This window comes from Halichoerus grypus, chromosome 13 (assembly GCF_964656455.1).
Source record: "Halichoerus grypus chromosome 13, mHalGry1.hap1.1, whole genome shotgun sequence".
Lineage (NCBI taxonomy): Eukaryota > Metazoa > Chordata > Mammalia > Carnivora > Phocidae > Halichoerus > Halichoerus grypus.
The window spans coordinates 37817928-37841947 of NC_135724.1; the positions used below are offsets into that span (position 1 = coordinate 37817928).

The 24020-nt window shown below is 37.2% G+C and overlaps 1 protein-coding gene across 9 annotated transcripts in view; it reads left to right on the plus strand.

The window, feature by feature from the left end:
- NOL4 (nucleolar protein 4) overlaps positions 1-24020 on the plus strand; it is a 410691-nt gene that overhangs the window by 172367 nt on the left and 214304 nt on the right. The gene's annotated exons all lie outside the window — the stretch shown is intronic.

Sequence of the window (24020 nt, forward strand, 5' to 3'; positions counted from 1 at the left end):
TTATAACTTGCTTGCAAAATTCAAATTTAGGTTGTGATACTCTAGCATGACCTACTTAAATGCTTTTTTTTTTTTTACACTAATAATATCATTTTTTAGAAGGAAGGGGAAGTGGAAAATATATAATATGATTGATCTCCAGGTAGTTAGTCTAAAGGAATAGCAGATGGTAAACATTAGCTATTAGAGCAGGAAATTATTTCTTCAACGTATTTTTTTAGCTAAGAGATTCTTTGAAAATGAGTAATTCTGGTTGGTTGATTTTGAAAGTAAACCATATGTTGTTTACATGTTTTGGCATTTATCCAGTTTCCCTGAAGATGAGAGTGAAAATGGAAAAAAAAAAAAGCCTTTTACTAATTAGATAATAATGAACATAATGAAAACAGGTGCCATAACTTTTTGAAATATGAGAATGTATCTTCAGAACATGCTCTGGGAATAGGATCATGCGGGAAAAATGTTCTGTATATGGCCATGATGTGAGCACATAGGTGTCTGGAGGTACAGACCAAGGCACACATTAAACAAATTTAACTGCTAGTTTTTACTATGGTAGAAATAAAAAAAAACACAAATCAAAATGAGTTTTAAAATGCCCTGCTCGTTTTATGTGAACAACTCAATGTACATGCATGTATTATTTGCGATCTTGACATTCTAGTTAATATCTTAAAGTTTTTCACACACATTTGAGTGAGAAACAAGAAGTAACTAAAGAAAGCTAGATGATTCTCCTAGAAGGCGAATAGGACACTGAATCCCTCTAACCTGTAGATCCCCTTACCTCTGAGTGACAGCAACACCCATGAAGTCATGTTCTGCCTCCACAGTCTGAAGAATGGATGTAGATGATGCAGATGATGCTGCTTCAGCCACAAAGGAGAACAATTGCAACCTAGTATGGGCGAAGGGTGATGTGTTAAGAGCTTCTCCTGACAGATAGGGTTGAGAAATGGATGAGGTATTGGGGAAATCAAGAGGGGCAAAAAGGACAGTTTGGATGACTCTGTGGGTGAAAGCCTCACTCATGGTGGGGTAGGAAACTGAATGTCTGCTGCTGAAAAGGGAAAACTTTCCCTGCCCTGTGTCTTTTCCTTCTAATGGATGAGATGGACGTGTTTGAATTCACAGGCATGCCTTCTGAAGAAAAATGAATATCCCAAATGGTACAAAGTTAGGACTATGAAAATGCATGATCAACTTTTAAAAATATGTAATAATGTATGTGTTAATTATTTTCCAAAAAATATAACTGCTGTGTTTGAAAATAATATGTGAAACCTGCCCTTATACAATATGACCCGATACTGGCTCTCTTCTGTGGTTGCAAAGGCACTTAAATTCTACTGGTGATTATTTTTCTAAATGATTAACGCTTATTGTGATTATTCTCCAGCTAATATATGTATGCAAAATGTGGCTGCAGGGATTTGCTTTTGTTAGCATATCCCCTCCTCCACCCTGGAACCTCAAGGCTCCAGACGTTGATGCTGGAGAGAGAAAATGGATGTGTGTGTGTGTGTGTGTGTGTATCTAACCTTCAAGTTGATACACTGGTGATGATATACAAACAAACGAAAAAAAGATAAAGCTTTCCCCTTGATAATGCCCTTCTCAACACATTAATATCATTTTCGAAAAACTTAACAGTAAGCAGAATGCTTTAAATTTAAGTGAGGCTAGTCTTAAAACAGCTATACAAAGCAGTTACAACTGGAAATTTAATATAACTGAGAATGGCACTTTCATTAAATAATTCTGTGATCTTCCAGCCATGTTCTTAATCAGTGATCTCCCTGTAGCAAAATGCATAGATAATCAACAACTCAGTCTGTCAGTGAAGTTGTTGGTGGATTAAATCCTAAAGGAAGGAGCCCATAGCCCTGGAGGAAAACTGAGTACACGTTTCCCTGAGTCTTTGAAGGCTCATCTCGGTAGTCCCACTGCTAGAATGTGCTCTGTTGTCATAGCAACACCATCTCCTGCTTCATACAGGAAAGATTAGCTCTTACTGTGCAGAGGAGAGAATTTAGGGGAAGTCAGACTAATCCCTGGGTTCACTTGGAGAGAAAGGTTGGACCTCGCCTGAGGGATGCTGTCTCTGCAATGATAGAATTGGCTGCCACAGACACTGGTATTTAAGTTGAAGAGCAGAATTCACAGTAAGTGTCAACTCCTCCAGAGTAGAATATTGATGAATGAGGTTTGTCTAAGTCTTGTTGAAGACTGTCCCATGCAGCAGTGGGATGACAGCAGGAGACTCTCATAAGACTGCCAATGTTTTCCTCGTTTAGGTGGTATTTAAAGGGTTGACCACATCAGAAACTTGAGGAAAAATTTTAGGTACTTTTGAAACATCCATCTAAAATCCTGGGAGCATGTCAAAATTAGATAAGCAAAAAAAAAAAAAAAATGTATGTTTTTGGCGCTTAATTTATTTACCCTGGATTTTTGTGCACATAAATTTAAAATTCCATAGAGAGAAAGAAAAAAAAAAACTCATGAAAAAATTTATTATTTCTAAGCAAGTGGGTTTCTTTAACACCAAAAGTAATAAGATTTCATTTTAGGATTGCAAATGTTTGTTTTCAATTATGTATACAGTTTGTGAAAATCCTTTTAGAAGCATACAAGTGGTATAGTTCTTTTAAGGTAGTTAGAATATGATTAAAAAAGGTATTCTTTGGGGAAGATTAATTTATTTAGGTCTTCTCTTTGGTGCTGTTGGTTCAACTTGTCAGCATAAAGTATGTGCAATGTGTAAATCTTTCAGGATTTTCTGTTGCTTGTCTAAAATGGATTTTAATCTGGGGGGCTATGTGGGTTTATTTTGTTTTTCCTTCTTGGTTTGTATGGGCACAATTCTTTCTATAATTACTAAGTAGTACATGGATTTTAGCTTAAGAACTAGGAGACCTTGTTATGGGTTTGAAATGTTTGATATTGATATCCATTGTAGAGTTATCTACTCATTGAAAAACTTAATTATTTCAAAGTACACTTTAATCCACATCCAAAAATAAAAAGAGTATTTCAAGCATATGTAGATTTTTTGTACTATATTACTAATATGTAAACTGTGGTTTTGATAAGTGTGTATTACCCTGAAAGTGTGTGTGTATATATATATATATATATATATATATATAAAGTATTCCTGGTGAAGATTGTATCACGCTGCATTCATCATGTTTTTCAATTGCTTTGATCATGGCCATATATTTACAATGTGTATTTAGAAACTGGGTTTTGGTTCCTACGTACAAAATCTTAGGCTACTAATGTACTACCACACTACAACTAATACTGCAGTCTATGTTAAATATAGCCAATATCATAAAAAAATATTTGTTATTTGAAGTATACTGCTTTAATTTACCAAAATGAAAGAGATTTGGGTGTTCTTGTAAAAGGAGAGTGCAGATTACACATAGACTCCTTTTCTCTGAAGCTTAATGCTAGAAGAGACCATAGGTCTTAGACCTGAAGGAACGGTTGTATTAAATGGCTACATTAAATTATTCTCTTTATATGTCAGGAAATATACATAAAACCATAAGGGTCACAATTGGCTGAATATCATTCAAGTTATAACTATGCAGAAGCCTGATGCTCTAAAGAAAATGGAGACAAAGCAGGAAGTCAGGGAGCCCCTTTCAGTAAATGATTGCAAATTATTACAACAACCTCTTTTCTATCAGTAGTTCAGGGTAGAGCCCTTAGAAATCACAAAGAGAAAGAAGCAAATCTGCTATTTCTCTCCAGCCTTCCCCCCTCCCCCTCTGAAAACAAACTGGAATAACTTATTTCTCTTCATTTATCGACTGGACAAAAATGAGGAAGCCAATGACCCTATTCTAAAAGGAGAGAAACTTCGGGTTTGGTATGATGCCAGGCTCAAAATTAACACAACAGAACTGGGGAAGGAGAAGGATGGCAGGTAAAATGGACAGCACTGACTGAGATCACAGAATAAAGTATATACATAGATAACCGGATAGTAATTGAAAGCTAAGGCAGGGATTTAGCCCATTCACTACCTTAACCAAAGTTTTTCAAGAGGTAGTTCTGACTAGTTTAAAAAAAAAACAACAACAATGTATCATATTACTTAGGGTTTTCCATTTCCTGTCTTCTGGGCTCATTTCTTTTGTAAATACAGTAATGATTGAACTAGAGCCAAATGCTGTGAGCTGAAGACTTGTGGGGATTTATTACCTCCCTGAGGCAGTTTGGTTTGGGCTCCTACTATGTCAGGGTCTTGCTTGGTGAGGAACAGGTCATACTCCAAAGCCTAATTATCCCTTGAAAGGCATTGCTTCAGGAACCTTCGAAAGAGCAAGCTGTTCTATTCTTGAACTGGTCTCAGAGGTTTAGACTGTCTTTTGGAAAGTCTAGAAGTCAGTTTAAGAATAAAAATCTTCAGGACGCCAAGGTCTTGAGGTTAGTGGGTGATCTGGAAATGGTCTGAGCTTTTACGAGGGAAACCAGAGTACAGAAAAGAGAAAGAGGAAGATCACAATAGAAGCTTCTGCTAGGGAATACTCAACAAACACACACACGGAAGGCATTGATGCATGATTTTATAATAGTCAGTTTTCATGTGTACTAAGGATTGCTTCTAAAACTACTCAGTATGGTTGATGGTTGACATATGTATTATAGTACATATTGAAGATAAAAATATTTAGCACAAAAGATAATACTGTGATATGAATGCTTTTTGCTTTTAAAAATCAAATTAAGAAGATTCAGTTTTGACTATATAAGATTCGATTCTATGACACATTGTTGGGTTAGAAAGGCCACTTTAGAGGACAGTAATATAGCAATGATTCCTCCTTTTTAAAATTTTGAGACTTATGCTCATGTTAAAACCTCCTTATATTCTTTAAATTTGACTTTATATGTCTCAGGACAAATATGTAAGATGCTAAATTTATCTGTCTTCTTAGGATTGCATGTAAGCAAACGTGTAGCATCATGTATGGGAAGATGGCTAGAACAGTTGTTGAAATTAGGTTATATGTAGAAAGACCAGAATGTTAGTTTGGGGTATGTACTTTTGGTGATAGACACTTTTGAAAGCAGATGGGGGCCAATGGGCATTTCTGAGCCAGGAGTGAGAAATAGGAGCAGGGCTCTGTGAAAAGGTATCCTACAAATGTGGAGAGGAAAAATAGATGGTATGGGCAAGTGTTAAAGGAAGGCTATTAGAACTGAGAACCTAAACTAACATAGAAAAACTGAGAATTAAAGGTAGGGAATAGATGAGAAAGCAGTCATAGCCATATACTCTAAAGAATTTCATGTGTTAATTTATTCAACCAAGGTTTAATTTGGCCACTGCCAAGACGGATGCTAAGAATTACAGAGCAAAATGCATATGTTCAGGCATTCATAAAAACACTTGGTCTGGTGGGAATGACTGAGAGATAGAAAATCAAAATATTTTGTGGTAAGAAGTGTGGTAAAACAAGCACAGGGGATAGACTTGGCCAATGACTGGATAGCGTTAAAGAACTTTCAAACTTGGAAACCCATGGGTGCCATTACTAGACATAAGGAAAGTCAATAGGAAGAGGGGGTTTGTGTGGAGATGTAAGGAAAGAAGTGACACTAATGGAGACAGCAATGAATTTGATTTGGGGCATCCTGTTTGATCTGTAAGCCTTAAAAAACAAATACTGCATTTAATTATAAGAGTTAATTTACCCATAATTAGTGTGTTTGTTTGTTTATTTATTTGAGAGAGAGAGAACAGGGGCAGGGGCAGAGGGAGAAGAGGAGAGAGAATCGTAAGCACCCTCCACGCCCAGTGCGGTGAAGCCGGATATAGGGCTTGATCTCATGACCCTGAGATCATGACCTGAGCCTAAGTCAAGAGTTGGATGCTTAACTGACTGAGCCACCCAGGCACCCCATGATGTACTTTATTTTAGAAGGTCATGTTAGTGCATAGAATTTCATAGCATCTTTCGCATTTATTTTACTACTCTAGCTTGTTTCCTCTTCAATAGTTGTATATAGCAATGACAGTATGCAAAAACTTGGTTATGTGTTTTCATTTTGAAGTTCAACCATTTGGTATGACCCAAAAGAAGTTTACTTTCATTATTGGGGCCTGACAGTCTAAAATTTAATAATTTTTATCTTTGCATTCTGCTCTTGGCATTAACATAAGATTAAAAATAAGTTTAACACAAAGGAAAAAAGAATATATTCAGCTGACCTTTTGAGAAAACCACTTTCGGGAGAACTTACCCATTGAGCTAGTATCAGAAGTATTTTATCATCTTTTTTATCTGGATAATGGCATAATTTTCATCACAGTAGTTGTGAAGTGATAATAATTATAGTAATTACAAGAACAACCTCAACAATTAAGAATTTTTGGCACTTTACAGTTTATAATTGTTTGGGAAATAAAAACGACCCTGCCCTAAAAAAGACCCCTCTGTACCTGTATGAAGAAAGAGAGAAGACACAATTTATTATAGTGTAGGGATGCAGGGTGACATCCAAGTGACTACAAGTTCTGTACAGAATCTCGCACATATTTATACAGTAAAGTAGAATAAAGAACAATGACAATTCCTCTATCTTCTTGAGAGATAAATAGCTGTACCTGATTGTCTCCTATTTCTCTTGTGAGGGAAAGCTAATTCTGAGCTAATTCTGGAGGCTCATATTTACAGTTTGAAGGGTCAGAAGTGCTAACCTTGCATTGGAAAATCAAAAGGTTGGTCCTGCTACACCTGAATATTTTCAAGAAGACACCATAAAGGGGATGGTAGGGAAGCAGCTGCCTGTCCCCTCAAAGAAAAATCCATCCACTTATCCTTACATGATGCACCTTTTTCTACACATTATCTCATTTAATTATCACAATACTGTCAGACACATATAATTACCATTGTGTCCCAGTTTTATGAATAAGAAAACTGATGCTTGGAAAGGTCAGGGAATATTTTTAAAGTCAGAGAACTAACAGCAGGAGATTATCCAGCTCACTCTTTATCTTTCATTCTCATTTCTTAAATGAGGCATTGGAGAAACTCATTTTTGGATGCTACATGGAGAGGTAATGATAAGGAAACAATCATTTTTATTGTTCTTGCCTTAGGTATGTATGAACACTTATGCCGCGTGTTATAAATATGCAGGCCATTGGATACAGTCTGGTCCAATTTTTCTGTGTAATAACTATTTCACGGAATTGTTTTGGGAATTAAAAGAGATAAGTAATGTAAAGAAACTTGGACTGCACTAGGTGCTTAATAACTGAGAACGGTCACAGAAACTTATTCTACTCTAGGAAGAGGAGAATGATGAAGGCAATTGAGCTTTATTTATTTTTTTTTAATTTTTAAGATTTTATTTATTTATTTTAGAGAGAGAGAGAGCAGGGGGAGGAGCAGACAGAGAGGGACAAGCAAACTCCCCACTGAGTGGGGAGCCTGATGTGGCACTCAATCTCACGACCCTGAGATCATGACCTGAGCCGAAATCAAGAGTCGGGTGCTGTCGGGCTCCCTGCTCGGCAGGGAGTCTGCTTCTCCCTCTGACCCTCCTCCCTCTCATGCTCTCTGTCTCTCATTCTCTCTCTCTCAAATAAATAAATAAAATCTTTAAAAAAAAAAAAAAAAAAGAGTCGGGTGCTGAACCAACTGAGCCACCTAGGCGCTCTTGCAATTGGAGCTTTAGTAAAAAGAATGCTGTCCTGAGATTCAGAAAATTATTCATCCATCCATCCATTCATTTCTTTACTCATCATTCATTCAACAAGCATTTAAAACCCTTAGATGAAATCAGAGAGGGAGACAAACCATAAGAGACTCTTAACTCTAGAGAACAAACAGAGGGTTGCTGGAGGGGAGGGGGTGTGGGGAGATCGGGTAACTGGGTGATGGACATTAAGGAGGGCACGTGATGTAATGAGCAACGGGTGTTATTCAACTGATGAATCACTGAACTCTACCTCTGAAACTAATAATACACTCTATGTTAATTAATTGAATTTAAATATAAAACAAATAATAAAACCCTTACCCTGGGACTCCTTCTGCATAGACACATTGTAGGAAAATGAAGAAAACCAGAAGCTACCCCTCCCCTCAAAGATAATGTTAAACTCTTCCTTGTTATGGACCAGGTATGGAGTTAAATACTCTGCAAACATTAACTCATTTAATCGTTATCAATTATCCTGTAATGTAAATGCTATCCCTGCCCCTATTGTTCCTATGGGGAAGCTAAGGTTCCCAGAGAGTGTCCAAACCACCTGACTTATAAGTGACAGACCTGGGTTTGAATCTATGTTTTTCTAGCCACATCACCCATTCTCTAAGCCACAGTGTTATTCCTCCTGTTGCACATGTGTGAAAAGTGCTATGAGGAAGGTTAGTATGGGATACAGAGCGGTCACAAAGGATCGTGGTGACAGGGTGGGGGTGGTCACATGGGGAGGCCTTAGCAGGTACAATTTTCCTTCAGCAGATCCAATTTCTCTGTACAATAACTATTTCATGGAATTGTTTTGGGAATTAAGGGAGGTAACCAGAAAAAATTTGCAGGGCACTAGGTGCTAATATATGTTAGCAGCCACTTACTATCACTCAACTACCATGTTAAGTCTCAGTTACCGCTCAGACTTACTCTCCCTTTCTCTTTCTCTTTCTTTCTTATGGCTTTGATTGTCTGTTTCAGAGACGATATGCGAATATGCATTCTACCTCTCCTTTACTTTGCCTAACAGTTTGGGAGGTGATCAATGGTTCACAGAAAACTTTCTCAGCATTTGACCTCCCATGTGTATCCATTAGGGTTCCTAACAATTGGGATAGGCAATGGTGGACATATTTCTCTAAACACCACCATGTTTTCTGTCTCAATTTTTTCTTTTCTTTGTTGTTGTTGTTGTTTTGTGTTTTGTTTGGTTGTTTATTTGTTCAGAGAAAGGGGCTTGGTGGGAGGAATGTCTCAAGAATTTTTCATTTTTGCAAGTAAGATGCCATTACTGGGTAGGGAGCTTGCCTCCTTCTGCATGCAGCCTTCATTTATAGGTTTTACTGAATGTGTAGTAGAGAAGGGTAAGAAAATTAGTGCCAGAGAAAGGGAAGGGCAGTGTTTATAATCAGGTCTTCAGAGGAGTCAGTGGCTCAATATCTGAGTCAAAACATCAAAATATACTAAAGGATATTCAAACTTTGTAACCTGTAGAAAAGAGGTTTTCACACATGGGTCCTGAATGCATGTATATGTATTATACTGCAGCCTTTTAAAGCACGTGCAGAAATTCATGCAACGGGAAACTCTCTGAAGGCTATTACTTTATCTGTGACAGAATCACTTCTATCTCATACCTTTTAGTAAAAGCTAACAATACGATTATAAAGTTTAGCCCTGTGTAATAAATATTAAGAACAGCAATTCACATAACAATGTGGCGAATCCAGTGACTTGTGGAACAAACCTAAGGTAGATTTTAAAAGGAAAATGAGAGTGAGGCGCCTGGGTGGCTCAGTCGTTAAGCGTCTGCCTTCGGCTCAGGTCATGATCCTAGGGTCCTGGGATCGAGCCCCGCATCGGGCTCCCTGCTCTGCGGGAAGCCTGCTTCTCCCTCTCCCACTCCCCCTGCTTGTGTTCCCTCTCTCGCTGTATCTCTCTCTGTCAAATAAATAAATAAAATCTTTAAAAATAAATAAATAAATAAAAAGGAAAATGAGAAATTAACTTCGACACTGCCTGTACCTTCCAACCCTTCTAATAATGGTCACCCCAGTTAGTCAAAAAAAAAGGAAAAAAAGGAAAGAAAGAAAGAAAGAAAAGTCACATATAACACTTTTCTAACACTTAGAAAGAAGCTTAGAAATTTAGAAAATCCCAGAAGCCATGACTTTATTAGAGAATGCTACACATGGGTATCTTCTCTGTAGAAACTGCTTTAAGCAAGTAGGGAATTTAAGGGTGATAACCAAGTTTTTTTTGTTTTTTTTTTCCTTCTGTAGCTAATAAGGTCCCAAGGGATGACGCTACCCATATCAGGAAGGAGACATGGGCTTCTCTTAACTCCTGCCAAATAGAGGATATCATGGATCTTCTTAGCCTTTAGTTCTTTCCTCTGGTTGCCATTCTACACGGTGGGGAGTGGGGGGCAAGAAAAGGCCCAAGAATGTGACTTTTCTTTTCTGCTCATTTTTTTGTTACAAATTTTCACAGCATTTTTTTTTTCACGTTCTCTTAAGATTTCTTTAGAGCTTAAAATTGTAACCTGTTAATTTAGCATTGTTTCTTCTCAACCCCAAGACTTGGTTTTCTTAGTGGCCCATCCTCTCTTAAAACAAATACCATAGTTTTTAACTGGTCAAGAGAAAAAGCAGTACTGGGACTAACATGATATTGTTAGTAACTTTCTCATTTTAAATATCTTAAGTATTCTTTTTTTTTAGAAATAATCCGTTGCAAGCAAATTATGTGTTATTGGACCTGTGGTATAAAATTAAGTTTATAATCTGGCAAATATTTGCATTATGCTTTCTCCATCCTAGAATATCTTTGGTTATCAGATAAAATTATCTTCAGTGTGGTAGGTGACCTTTGTCAACTTAACATGTTCTTTGCACTCATCACTAACCTTCTAGAGACTAAGTGACTCTCTTACTGGTTTTACCAGACCAGGGGAAAAGTTTGGTAGGGTAATTAAAATATAAAATATACTTCTGACAAACGTACCTGAACAATTTTGGCTCAGAACTACCTCAAATTCTGGGTTGTATCACTGTCACAGCGCAGGTTTCACATGGGTCCTGTTTGTTGTTTATCTACCCCGGGAGACCTAAGTTAGAGATACAAGAAGATTCCATTAACTGATGCAATGTGCTCGTTTGTCATTGCCCTGCCGCATAAGGAAGTGGGAAGTTCACAGACTTTGGCATAACACATATTTCCTTGGAATCTCAGCCCTGTACCTCCACTGTAGTTCCCTCATCTATCTACTGAAGGGCTAAGAACCTGCCTTGCATATTGCTTTACTTCGAAGTTCAGTGGATAAAGTAATAAAATGTATTAATAAAATATTACACATTTGTTTTAAATATATATTCATGTTTAAAACATTTAGACTTCCTAGAATCACTTCCATCACCAATATATTATTAATAAAATATTACATATTCATTTAAATACATATTCATGAGAAAATTTTTTTAAAGTACAGAAATGTACAAAGAAGGAAGGGTCCCCTATTTCCTACTTCCAGTCTGCTGTACTCCCAATAGATCGTTAACAGTTTGGTATGTACTTTTTTCCAGAAAAGATAGATAAATGGCAGCTTGTTCAATAGATAGCCTTTAAAAAATGGTCACCAAGATTTTGAATATAGGTTTCATTTTTATCATTTTGAATCAGCTGTTGGAAAGGACATTTTGCCAATGATTTGCTGAAGTTGTTGTAGTTATTGTGTTGTTTTTATACTAGCTGTTTTATACTAGCCAGTACTACCAAAGGCCTAACAATTTACAGACTAAAAGAAAAGTACAATGGGATTGACCACACACTTATCTTTTGGGAACCATTGATTATTTGTAGCAGGATCTCTTCAGGAATGACAATTAAATACACATCTTAACATTAAAAATACAGAAATGGATGCTAAGCCAAATTAAAAACTAGCTCTTAGAATATTGGTCTGCAAATGTCTGCAGAGCTGAAATGTGTAAATTAGAGATTCACTGGAGTCTGCTAGCCAAAAGTGAAAACGAAAGTGCTTACAGCTTGCTAATTAATGCTGCATGTCCAATTTGATTGCAGAAAAAAAGAGCCACAGAGGCCTATGGGAAAAAGCAGTGGCCTGGGAGTCGAGAGAACTGAGTCTCCTTCTATTCTGCTACTCAGTACAGGACCATCCTCCAACAAGCCTGTCCTTTGTCCTCAGTGTAGCCATTTAAAAATAGGGGTCAGATTCACCACTCTGTTAACTTCTCAGAATTGGCAATAAAATGGGGGAAAAAAACCAAAGAGATCAAGTTCCAGAAAAACCATGATTCAACTATAATTTATTGCTGAACTGTTGATGTTCTGATGGCTGGATTGTTTAAACATGTTACCAGTTTTTAATGAGTTTCTACCAGGTCAGTCTCTTCAAGGAGCAGTTAGTGGACCTCATAATGGTTACTGGTCCATGACAAGATAAATGCATGATTTGAAACAGCAATTTCATGTCTGTAGAATTTAATAATAAATAAATGGGCTTGTATTTTGTATGTTCTGTTTCAAGCTTTGTTTGTTTTCACAAACTATTTATCCATGACAGAGTGGAAATTAAAAGATCAATTCTTCATCACAGATACTTTGAGCAGCACTGTCCTTGGGAATTGGAGCTGTGCTGGATTAAACAAAGAGCAAAAATGGACCTAATCCCTGTTCTCTCTGAGCTTGAGGTCCTGGGAGAGACCCAGATATTAATCAAGTAACCATATCGAAGTGATTGTGTTATTCAAGGTGAAATAAGTGCTTCTTCTCAACCACTTTCCTCCTCTCTCCTGTTTCCCCCTTCCCTTTCTCTCCTTCCCATCTCCTGTCTTCCCCCTCTTCACCCATTCACCTCTTGTCTCCCTCTCCCTTCCCCTGCTATGACTCACTCTCCCTACTGTTCCTCTTAATCTTTCATTTGTTTTCACCTACTCTGCTTTATTTATCTGAGAAATTTTATCAATCTACACAATAGAATAAATAATTACCTTGATTTTAATCATGGTCAACAAATAGAGCTCTTCAAATATGCCAGTTTGGGTGGAGTATATATATTTTCTTTGATTACTAAAGAATATGTGCCTACATCCCTATGTGTTTCTTCCTCTCTCCTTTTCTTCCTTCCTTTTGTTCATTTCAATTTATTTCAATTATTTAGATTTATTTATAATTTGTTAAGCCTCTCGTATGTGGCAAGCTTTATGCTTTTCACCCCACTATATCCCTGCTTCCCATTCCCTGTTCCTATCCCTAAAATGAAAAATAAGCAAAAGTAATTAGAACTGGAATACAGGAATCTGTGAATATTTAACCTGAGCATGTGCAATCTTAGGATGCATTCTTGCATGTACCCTTTAAAAAAAGACCTAATGTTAAGAAGTTGAAATTCAAAGCTTTTATTATTAAGAATATAAAGGGGTGCCTGGGTGGCTCATTTGGTTAAGCCTATGACTCTTGGTTTCAGCTCAGGTCATGATCTTGTGGGTCCTGAGGTAAGAGAGCCCTGAGTCGGGCTCCCTATTGTGGGGAGGGATCTGCTTGAAGATTCTTTCCCTCTGCCCCTCCCCCCATGTGTGTGCACATGCTCTCTCTCTCAATCTCTCTCTCAAATAAATAAATCTTAAAAAAAAAAGAACATAAATACAATTGGAATGATTCCTTTCCAAATGCCGGAAAATGTGGGCAAACTAGAATCTCACTTAAGCCATTGCTTTCCTTTGCCTTTAAGATAAGATTCTTACTATAAAAAGGAGAAAATAGTTTTTTTCTGAGGCACGAAATCACTTAATCATAGTACATTTTGCACTATTTAATAACAGTTGTAAATAATAGCTGAGATGATTTGTATGTGAATAAATGTGAAATTTTGTCCTGGTTTCATCCATTAACTTATTTTCAGTTATTTTGTCACTATTTACTACTGCAAATTGGTTAACATACCTTGGTGGTTATAGGAAAAAGGCACATTTTGGGTAAGAATATATTTAAATAGAGTAAGATAAAAAATTTCCATGTCTTGGTTCAGTATAGTCTAGAAAATAATGCTCAGCCCATATCTGCAAACCATCTAAGCATTTTGTCAGAAAAATAGAGGATAGTATCTTATAAAAACTACTTGTATGCCTCCAGAGACGATACATACCATACTGTTTTTCATGACTGGTGTTTGCAGCATCACTAACAGAATGGGATGACATGAGATCATCTCCTAGAGAGGTATGTGGGTGAGGGAAAAGGACGGTGGCTCTGGAGTCAGCTGCCCTGAGTGTGAATCGGGCCTTGGCACCTGTGGTACCTTAATGGAAGTCATTCGGTCAAGATCCCAGAATATGCCTCTATGATTTTAGATTAGCTGGGTCTGCTTTGAGGATTAGATATAATGAAATAAGTACCCAGCATATAATATTAAATTATTTTTAATGGCAGTGAGTCAGCACTAATTAAGCAGTATACTTTTTTGCATCGGTTACTTCAAATAATGAGGGCAGAAGGGAAGTGTTGGTGTTTGTAAGAATGATGTCACAGTAAGGGAGAGAGCGATTTAAGGAACCCAAGAATCGGAAGTGTAGAACAGACAGGCCATGAATTAGCCTTGGCCTCACTGAATTATACACAGGGTTATCATACAATTTATCATCCATACCAAACATATTTGGAGTCAGAGGGGGCACAGTTAATAATTATGTTGTCACCAAGACATAGTCTCTCTGTTATATACCTTTTCTCTGTGTCCATCTGTCCCTCGACTCTGGCTTTCTCTGATGAATTTGACTTGCTCATGGCCCCTGTAACTCCTTCTGTCCAATGCTCCCTCATGGCTCTTTAGCTGCAGTTACTAACCAAGGTAGGAGTTTGGGCTTCTGAGATTTTTATTATGCTAAATAATAAAATAGCCGAGGTGATTTGTATGTGATTATGTTATTCAAAGTGAAATAAGTGCTTCTCCTCAACCACTTTCCTCCAGTCTTCTGTTCTCTCCTCTCCCTACCCCCGCCTATCATACAATTATCTGGAAGTCATGTTAAAATGCAAATTCTGATTCAGTAGGTCTGCAGTAAGGCCTCAGATTTGATAGTTTTAACAAGTTCACAGGTGATTTTCATGCTGCTCATCATTAGCCTACATGTTGAAGAGAAAGGTGTTAGTTTAAATTCCAAGAGATAGAATCTTTTTGAGCTAATGTGCCTTTCTGGTTTGACCACAGCGATTGTGGCTTTGACTTCTTCTGGTTCGTTGATCCTTTGGTCAGGTGCCTACCTTGGCAGTTTGGGCCTGGGAAGGTCATATAGCTACCAAGGCAGTAGGCAGGTTAATATTTTCTAGAAGGATGTACAGGGAGGAGATCCAGACACTAAAATGATATGTTCAGTGTAAATTAGTTGTCCTGTTTCTTTTCATGGAGAGCCACTGAGGAAGGAGCTTGAAAAGCTTTTTTTTTTTTTTTTTAGGATTCTGCTATTATTAAGACATTGTATTATAAAAAGTACCTGGTTTATAGTTTACTCTCTACTTTGTGTATAGTGTGGACACCCCTGTACACCAGGCCAGTCACATCACAGTAAGTTTCCTCTCTGCTAAAGCCAAGAAACAATAGCTTTCAAACCGGAATCTACTGCGCTTTATCCAAAGAAAGATTTTATGGACGGCCATGGTTGTGTAACATTAGTTTAGCAGCATGAGACGTGGGGGGCAAGGGGGTGTATTTTGAGCAGCTCTTGGCTAATTAGAAATAATCACACTGTAAGAGCCCTTATCTTGGTATTATTCAGAGAGTTTAAATTGATATAGTCAGTACAGAAACTTAGAGAAATTAGTTTTTTAATGGTCAACCAAGATAGATTTTGTAATTTTGATTTGAGGGCAATTCAATGACTTGTTATGATAAAACAGTAGTAATGAAAATGAGCACATATATCACTAATATAAAAAGAATATTCATTACCTGGGAATCCTTTTTTTTTAATGATTTTATTTATTTATTTAAAAAGAGAATGAGAGTGTGAGTTGGGGTTAGGGACAGAGGGGTGGGGAGAGGGAGGGGGAAAAGAATCTCAAGCAGATTCCCTGCTGAGAACAGAACCTGCTGTGTGGTCCATCTCACGACCCTGAAAACATGACCTGAGCCAAAATCAAGAGTCAGACGCTCAACCAACTGAGCCACCCAGGCACCCTTCGTTACCAGGGAATCCTTTCAATTCTTAAGTTGTTTTTTATTTTTTATTTTTAAACTCGTGCTGACATTACCTCTTGCCAATCCTTTTACTACAAAAAATAAAACATCAACAAAAACCAAAATGTTTTCTCCTCTTCCATTGACTTTTTAAGAAACATTATATTTCTACTTGTGACTTGCTAAATACACTACTTTATATAAAGGAGTATTAAAGCAAGGTCCAGGGACGCCTGGGTGGCTCAGTCGGTTAAGCGTCTGCCTTCGGCTCAGGTCATGATCCCAGGGTCCTGGGATCGAGTCCCGCATCGGGCTCCCTGCTCTGCAGGGAGCCTGCTTCTCCCTCTGCCTCTGCCTCTCTCTCTCTCTCTCTCATGAATAAATAAATAAAATCTTTAAAAAAAAAAAAAAAAAAAAAAAAAAGCAAGGTCCACACTCTACATGAATATTTGGAAAAATATGACAAACATGTGAAAAGTTAGTGTATAATATAAAAAATTTTGAACTGTGAAAACCAAGGCTTTAGAAAATAAGATCAGTGTAAGTAGTGTTCCTTGGATGTTGGTAGAGATGGATCTGTGAGAGCCTGTGCTCTAAAAGGAGGATTTGGGGCAAGATAGCTGCCCTGATGTTGCCAAGGTTGCTCAGTGAGAGTCTACCTAACTCCTCAGCCATCCATGATTTGAAAGTTTGCTTGGTTTCAAACTAGATGATGACTTTGAGAACTTTCATGGTTCTCTTGAACCATAATCCTCCTTTTCCCCCAAATCAGTGCTAGGACTAACTATTGGTCATTTAATTTGGAATTAACAAAATTAAAATTTTTTAAAGATTTTATTTATTTATTTCAGAGAGAGAGTACACAACTGGGGAGGAAACAGGCTGAGGGAGAGGGAGAAGCATACTCCCCACTGACCAGGGAGCCTGATGTAGGGCTCAGTCCCAGGACCCTGAGATCATGACCTGAGCCGAAGGCAGACAGACGCTTAACCAACTGAGCCACCCAGGCACCCCAACAAAATGAAATATTTAAATTGACTCAAGTATACAGAATTTGAGAAATGTAAAATGTGGAAACAACTCTTCTATATTTACTGTTTGCAATTAATACAAGAAAAGCAAGTACTATTTCTGTTATTGAAGATGTTTCACCATTTTATCCCTGGGCAGTAACAAATATCTGAATGCTATGTGGACTCATGATGTGTAGTCTAGGATTCTGCTTTTTTTTGTTTTTGTTTTTGTTTTAGGATTCTGCTATTATTAAGACATTTTATTATAAAAGTACCTGGTTTATAGTTTACTCTCTACTTTGCAAACACAGTGCTTCCTATTTTTTACAGAGCACTTCATTTTAGATTTGGGCAAGTAGTTCTTTCTCCCCTTTGTATTTACTTACAGTCCTTTCAACCTGGCACCTAGAAGTCTATACACACCTTGTGCACTTACTGAATACTCATATATAGAGATGAAGCCATCCACAGTCATTCAGATTTCACATCGTCTTCCATGAATGTGGCTGTTGGTCCTTGACTACCTCTCACCTAGGCTCTGCTGATATGGCGTGATGGGAGAGAAGGATGTGGGAATGTCAGTGGTATTAGAGCTTTATCCTTTTGGGATGACCACATGACCCCTGGCTTCTTTGTGCTTTAAATAGATTTTAACTGTGGCCTGTGGGTAACCCCTTTATTGATATTTTTTTATATTGAGGTATAATTGATACTTAACATTTTGCTAATTTCAGGTGTACAACATAATGATTTGATATATGTGTATATTGTAAAATGGTCACTATGATAAGTCTAGTTAATATCTATTGCCACACATAGTTACAAATTATTTTTTCTTGTGATGAGATGAAATCACTTTTCAAATAGAAAAGTAGCAAATGTGTTACTATTCTCTTTCAAGAGTAGGATTAATTTTCTGTATCCTCCAAATACTGATGTTAATGTTGGTTTTCTTTTATCTCATATTTAATAAATTATGTTATTTTTTCTCCTCCTACTTACTTAAAGCTTTAACCAGTTTCCTAAAATGATATAATTTGATGTCATTTGGCCCTGATATCAAATACAGTTGTATTTGGTTATAAATATCATGTAATTGGTCAGCCTGTACTTATAATCATGGCGATATTGAAAGTTTATCTGCCTTTATAAAAACATCATAGCTGCTCAGTTTATGCTAATTGCATGAAGGATAGGCAGAAGGTCTTTGTTACAGTGAGTGAAAGGTGGTAGTAGGCTATTCATTGTGATCCCTGATTTTATGAAGTACTGCAAAATGGGTAACCTCAGATGACACCTTTCAATTTAGGGACTCTAAAAGCTTCCTAAGTCCAAAGTTAACTTGTTTTTCCCCCCACGTAGCATATTATTTGTCTTTTTTCAGGCTCTTCTCTTCATAATATCTAGATAGGTGTTTCCTGCTGAGCTGTAGTCATACAATTTAGACAGAAATTTGGTCTAGAATTAAGGAGCCAGTTTTTAATCCTTTATTTGTCACTATCAATGTGACTTGAGCAAGTTCTTCATTTTATCTTTATCAAGCTCTTTAAATGAGGAAAACTGATAGTGTTATTTTATTCCTAGATCTGTTTTAAATTTTGTAAAGGTAATGACTACCAAAATGATTTGTATAATTAAAATGTGTAATGATTCAAATCGATGATATTATTCAGATGAATCTAGAATAATATAGTCTTTGTTAGAAAGATACTAGTACTTTGACAAGTGTCTAAATAATGCTTTATAAATTGCCACCAAAACTCTTACTGGCTTAGAATCCTTTAAGATGGCCAATAAATTCTTTAATACCACTGTTACTGACGATGATGGATTTTAACACCAGAGGTAGAAATAGTAAAGAAAGTTTGGCGGAGATCTCCTGGATATCAAATAATGAACTGACATTAGCAAAGGGAAAAAGATCACAAAGCATTGGCTATAATAACATCAAAGATGATAGAAAACAGAAGTCTTGAAGCCAGAATAAGGTGAATTGTATCAGTTGCGATCCAATCTAGAAAATGGAGTTCCATTCCATGTAATTCGTTAGAAAAACTCAATACCAGGAACTATTTCCAATGGTGTTAGAAGAGCTGAAAGGCTAAACTGAAGATAGTAAAGCAATACAGGAATTAATAACAGAAGGAAGCCACTGCTACAGCTGGAGGTGGAAAAGACGGGGAGGAGTTGGTGTTAGTAGAACTCAAGAACCCAAGAGCCAGAGCTGCCCACCTGATTGTGTGAGATTCATGGAAGATGCTTCCTGGCGGGGGCTGGGATATGGGGAAGAAGCATCCTGAGCTGGAGCCCCAAATCAGAGGGGGTGTGTGTAAAGTGGGGGTAGGGATACCCACCTATTTTCACTTTCTCCCATCCTGTCTTTGCCAGTGTCTCCCATCATTTGAACTAAGCCATAAGATAATAGGCAAAGAAATCTGGGAAATGGTTTGCAAAGAAATGGAGAATAGATCAAACCAGCAAATACCAAAGTGTTAGATGGAACGTGTGTGGAAGCCTTTCATAATTCTATTTTAGGATTTGTTTGCTTTTTAGGTCTAAGAAGTTCTGAGTGGCTCAGATTTCTGGCCATCTCAGAATGTTGGGGATGAGATCTTCAGCTTCCTTTTTGAGTAGTCCTAGCTCACCTACTGCAGTAGGGAGAGGAACTTCTGGGGGAAGGAGTGCTTAGGAGAAAACATCATGGAGCATGCACTCTAATCTAATCATTAGCCTCTACATTACTCTAAAAATGTGGACATTAAATAGGTCTAGTATGACTGCAAGATTTCTCCCTCTACACATACTCCCAAAATACAATACACTTCTTCACCTGCTTGCTAATGGCTGAAAATACCAAGAGTAAAAGCCTTTCATTCCACAGTTAGAAATAAGATGTTTAAATTACAAGTGCCTAGCTGAAGTAACATTTTTTTCTGTGGGGAAATTTCAGTCAAAGGTCAATCAATCAATCAATCAGTCATTCTCTTCCTTAGTAAAATCACTTACATCTGAGCCAGTGTGCACACAAATGGCTAGAAGATTGGTCGTTAAGATGGGAAAGAGAACGTGAGGGACCCAGAGGACAGACTTTGAAGGTTTTGACAATTTTTCCTCTTTACCTACTATATGAGCAAAACCAACAGTGATTTCAGCACATGTGAGCATATAGGTGATATGCAGCTCTGCTTTATGGGCTGAGTGAAGATTCTTGACTTTGCAAACATACACTTGACCTTGGGAAAAATCTTTCCCAAGAGTTTGCCAATCAAGATAATTAAGGTATTCTTCTTGCCTGAAATAATGCCTTTAGTTCTTTAGTTACACACTTATATTCGCTCTATGGGAAAAAATCCTATTCTTTCATGAGTCTTTTAAATGTGGGGCCACACTGGCAATAAGTGCTCTTGTTTATTAGTTTGGGTTAAGAAAGAATATTTGGCTTGCTGGCATCTTTTTCTGAAAATTTCCTAAAGATTTACTAAATGGGATTAGAATATCCTCAGATTCAGTCTTCCTAAACTCAGATTTCATGGCTTTCAGTTGTGTTTAGTTCTCTTGGTATCAAGAGTTGCTTCCTGCAATCACATATTCAACCAGTTAGTTATTGGATATCATCTACATTAATTTCTCACATGTGGCCCCAAAACTCTTCTTTGAGAAATACTTCTAGATTACCTGCCCCTTAAGATGAATTAAACCAAGATTTCTGGGTTTTGTTGGGGTAGAGGTTTTTAGCGTTCAAGTGGATCTGCATTTTTAACAGTTTCCCTAGAAAATTCTGAAGAAATTAAAGTTTGAGAACCACTGATACACACTTACCATATGAAATATGCTTGAATAATTTTGAGTGGTGTTATCTTATCCCAAGACACCATAGAAAATCAGTTATATTTGTTGCTATATTCATTTCATATTGCTGTGTAACAAATTACCACTTAGCAGCTCAAAACAACACCCATATCTCACAGTTCAATAGGTCAGAAATCTAGACAGCCTCATGTGATTATAGAACTGAGGTCCCTGTTTCCTTACTGGCTGTTGGTAGAAGTCTCTGTCAGCTCTTTACAACTGCCTGCATTCCTCCTTATGTGACCTCCTCCATCATCAAGCCATCAATGGCAAACTGAAAAAACCTTTATGCTTTGAGTGTCCCTGACTTCTGCCACTAACCAGAGAAAGCTCTGTGCTATTAAATGATCATGTGACTAGATCAGGCCCACCCAGCTAAACTCCCTAATTAAGATCCACTGTGCCACATGACATTCCATAATCACAGGAGTGATATCTCACCATGTTTACGGGTTTTGGGAACCAGGATATAGAATCTCGAGGGGAAAGGCACTTTTTAGATTCTTCCTACCACAGCATCCACTGTAGTAGTGCTTTCAATAAGTAGTTGAAAAACATATAAAAGGATATAAAAAGATTCGCAGTCCATTTTTTTAAGCAAACATTAAATAGATATGTGATTATCACCTCTTATGATTATCCAGTTCAACAAATAGAGTATTTACTATGTGGCGATCATAAATTGGTAAAAGAATAAGAACTGGAACTTTCCCTTCAATAGCTTACATTTCATAATTAAATTCCTCTAGAGGTAGAGAAACATCTTTGATATTTTGATAATTTTGTCAAAAAGATTTCCCATATATTGTACAAAAATACCGATTCTGTGTAACTTCTAATCTTTGATCTTCTGACAGTTAACATCTTTAAATTTGATTCAACTGTATTTCTCCTCATAATCTCTGACAATGTTCTTTTCAGGTTTGGAGTCCTCTAGTTCTTTGACTATATTTTATTATGATTTCAAGTCCTTTCAAGGTATAAATTATATTTTTATTAAGACATAATCAAGTCACTTAACATTTCTGTTCCTCAGTTTTGTCAAAAGTAAAACAAATATTATGCATTAGTTAAGGTTGCTTTTTTCAAGTTAAAAATTACCTTTGGCTGGGGCACCTGGGTGGCTCAGTCGGTTAAGCGTCTGCCTTCGGCTCAGGTCATGATCCCAGGGTCCTGGGATCGAGCCCCACATCAGGCTCCCTGCTCACTGGGGAGCCTGCCTCTCCCTCTCTCTCTGCCTGCCACTCTGCCTACTTGTGTTCTCTCTCTCTGTCAAATAAATAAATAAAATCTTCAAAAATAAAAAAAAAATTACCTTTGGCTAAATTAAGTGAAAACAATACAAAGAATGGGAATCTAATGGAGAGGTACTGGAGTTTCTGACAAAATTCATAGAAGAGTTGGTCACCCACTAATCTGAAAAAGTTAGGAACAAAAGACAGCCCCAGTTTTAGAAAAGTCCTGGTACCTCCAGTGATAGTAATTTTTGTACTTTTTTCCTAGAGGTTGAGATAAAAAGACCTAGTTCCAATGACTCCCTTTTTCTGTCTCACAGCTCCAAATTTTTCTCATTTCCTAACATGATATGCCATCTGGAAAATACTCTAGGAAGGGATCCAATGCACTAGGTTTACAACTCAATGGGTGCTTAGTACCTACCATCATTTGGCTGCTAAAACACATACACACACACCATACCATTGTGTATCACATATCACATAACTTTTTCATATAGTCAAAGATAATCCTACTAAATAGTTACCACCTATTTCACATAAACCTCAACCAACCTCATTCTTCCCCAAATGGAAAGAAATCTAAGTCATGTCCAGCTATTGCATTCAGAGATGCTATTGAGGAGCCCCAATTTCTGAGGCCAGATCACCAAATGATGTTCATTTCTTCTTTAGTTCTGTAACAATTGAAATTATGTGATTAATGGACTGATTAGTATATTTATCTACTACCACCACACCATATATACAACAGTGGAAATAAAACCTAAAGAAATGAGAAATGTGTTTTAATCTTCAGACACTTGACAGCAAACAAAGAAATCCAGATGAGTATTACACTCCTTTCTGCATCTAGTTCCAAAGCCATAGACAGTATGACTAACAAGCTCCACTATTCATTCCACATTTTCTTCTCTTTAGCTAGCGATTAAACAACTTAGAGTATTTTCCAGATGGTATATCATGTTAGGGAATGAGATTTTATCTCTGCCGATAAGGATTGCCTTGACCAATATTTTCCTTTTGGCAGAGTGAAATGAGAAATGCTTCAGGTGCTCTTATGGGCCTATGTCCCAATCCATTCTGTTTTTTGGACATCTTTCATTCCCTTAGTAGTCAGGATCAGTGATCACAGCCAACACACAGCTCTTCTTTTTATCTATTCCCACAGTGGCCTGCATGGTGTGAAATGGGCAGTTGTCCATTTTTATGGAAATGTCCTTACAGGCCAATGGAACCCATAGCTGCAGAGAATTATGAGAAGTGTCACTGCCATCTCAGAAAAGCCTTGTTTTCCAGACTGATATTGTGGCTATGAGGGAGGCAGCCCCAAGAATCAGTAGCTGGTTTAGAGCATATATCACATCCTGAAAAGCAGCCCCTCAGGCTCAGATTGTATCTTTCAGTGGCATCATGGCTGAGTTTTTAATAGTTTATTCCATTATTTTAGAAGGTCCATAGTTTGTCAATAATGGAGTAGAGAATAAGAGTAATAGCTCCATGGGAAATCCTCCAATTATTTCATTTATTTTAGTATGATGTGATTTCCTTGATTAAAATTAATGTGTGGGGGAAAAGGCTAGTATATGAAACATTCTGAGGGTTCTTATGCGGTGGTGGTGAAGGAAGAATGGGTGAGTAAAATGCAGGACCAAGTCAAAAATAAGTGTCCATTCTGCTGAGGACAAGTAACTATCCTCTCTAATTAGAGGTGTCTAATATAATTGTTCTGCCCTGGCCTATTATGAAAGATCTATCAATATCATCCTTCCTTCAACTTCTATTAAAAAGTCCTCCAGACTTTCCCTTTTCAAGTCTCTACACCATTTGGCTACTGCCAAAGAAATATCACAAAAAATAAGCTCTGACTATCTTTGTTCTAAAGAGAATATACAACCAGACCTACTGTTCAAGGTTCACTAAATGGATTTCATTGTCCATTTGGGCCTATCCATGAAAGCAACTGTACCATCATAGAGTTTCACAGAATTGTGGAAA